The sequence below is a fragment of the Myotis lucifugus genome, unplaced genomic scaffold, assembly GCF_000147115.1.
Source record: "Myotis lucifugus unplaced genomic scaffold, Myoluc2.0 scaffold_860, whole genome shotgun sequence".
NCBI lineage: Eukaryota > Metazoa > Chordata > Mammalia > Chiroptera > Vespertilionidae > Myotis > Myotis lucifugus.
In genome coordinates this window covers 171,123-173,098 of record NW_005871908.1, presented here as the reverse complement: position 1 = coordinate 173,098, position 1,976 = coordinate 171,123, and the positions used below count along the sequence as shown (strand labels likewise).

The 1,976-nt window shown below is 34.9% G+C and overlaps 1 protein-coding gene across 1 annotated transcript in view; it reads right to left on the bottom strand.

Moving 5' to 3' along the window:
- The window catches only part of RAA3 (angiogenin), a 4,493-nt gene that overhangs the window by 785 nt on the left and 1,732 nt on the right, over positions 1-1,976 (bottom strand). The gene's annotated exons all lie outside the window — the stretch shown is intronic.

Genomic DNA, 1,976 nt, shown 5'->3' with positions numbered 1-1,976 from the left:
CCTGATGGGCTAGTGACAGGCATCATGAGTTCCAGTATCCTCTGTCAACTATAGTATATCTTTCTTTTCTTCTCTCCTTCTCTTCCTCATTAATTTCACATTTCATATCAATCCATTCTTTTGGGAAAATCTATCTAAGTTTCCTGAACACAACTTCCTACCCCAAGCATTCTTTCATATTCCTTAAGACTCTGAGTACTTACCTTTCTATCAGTCATAGCATTGCAATATCCATTCACACTCTTAAATCTATTTATTAATTAATTGAATAAAAAACATTATAGAAGTATCTCTGGGTACAAGGCACTGTGCTAGGTCCTGGCACACAAAGACCATTAAGACATACCAAGTCCTCCCTAAAAGGAGATGTAGCGTCCATGGGGAAGGAATAGGAGCGCCAGTTCACTGAGATGAGACAGTAAGATAGGAAGCCTATGAAGAAGATGGACTTTTTAAAAAAATATGTTTTATTGATTTTAGAGAGAAAGGAAGGGAGGGGAAAGAGAGAGAGAGAGAGAGAGAGAGAGAGAGAGAGAGAGAGATTGATTGTCGTGAGACTGAAACATCTACTGGTTGCCTCCTGTATGCACCAAGACTGAAAATAAACCCAGAACCTGGGTACATGCCCTGACCAGGTATCAAACTGGCAACTTTTTGGAGCATGGGATGATGCTCAACCAACTGAGCCACAATGGCCTGGGCAAAGAGGGTCTTCTGAGCCCAGGGAAGGGTCAATCAGAGGTTTGTTAAAGACAAGATTCTAAGTATTCAAGTCCATAAATCAGCTGGCTATAAGGAAAGCAGTTGAGTGCAGTTTTGCCCTGAGGTGAAGGGAGATAGACCCAATTCCCTAAGAATTAGTTGGTTTGTGGCTAAAGGTGGAATTATTATATACTAGTTAGAAAAGAACAGAGAGGAGCATGGAAGAATTGATGCAATGATTGGAAGTGGGTCTGAGTCAACTTTTACAGAAGACTGGAGGAAGAGGAATTCAAGCTTATTCTTAGGAACAAGGTGGATTATTCTCAGAGAATATTTTCTAGTTTCCCCAATAAATGTACATACACTGTTACACAATAGGCAAATGATGTTACTATGTGATAAAACAACAACAACCAAGAATACTTTCATCAAGCCATTTTTACAGTTTGTTGTAATGATTTTATAACATCTTCCACAAAGAAGAATAAGAAAGAGAAGAGGATTGCTGCCATCATCTCTCAAGAGTATTCTGTCTAAACTGTGGAACTCTCCCTTCCCAGGGGCAGTGTGTCACACACACTCAAACGTACCGATCAAGTAAATAGAATGCTCCTTCCTGGAGTATGATTTTATCTCAATGATAGCTATTAAAATAGAATCAAACAAGTATAGATAATAACAAAATAGAAAACAAATTTCATATTAACTTTAAAAACTTTATGTGTTAAGAAATCTGAAGATTTGAGAATTTAAAAATATTTGTTGTTTCCAGAAAAATATTTGGTAGTTTCTGACAATATTTTCAGTTCTTTGGATAAAAATTTAAAGAACATGCAGAGCCTATAAAAACCGTCATATCTTCCCCCACATTATATCAAATATATGTCAGTTTTCCCACATCCAATAATAAAAGTGACTTCTCACTATAAATTTAAATCTGATTTTTATAATTTTCTTTTTCAAATTGTTTGTGAATGAGCATCTCATTTACTTTATGATTGGCTATGATTTCTTAGCAATCATCACACATAATAAGAAATTTTTACAATGGAAGAAAAATTTGACCTTCAAGTTATTCTCAAGTGTGATGTGATTCATATAAATCCTGAATTAAAAGAAAACAAATGGTACATTTTCATGTACATTAAATTAAATAGTAATCTTTATTTTGAACGTTTCTTATATGTACATAAATAAACATTTTTATATCAAATATTTTTACATACTTAAAAATGCCACAGGTTCTAGCACCAAGCCTGTTGTATTACTGAACA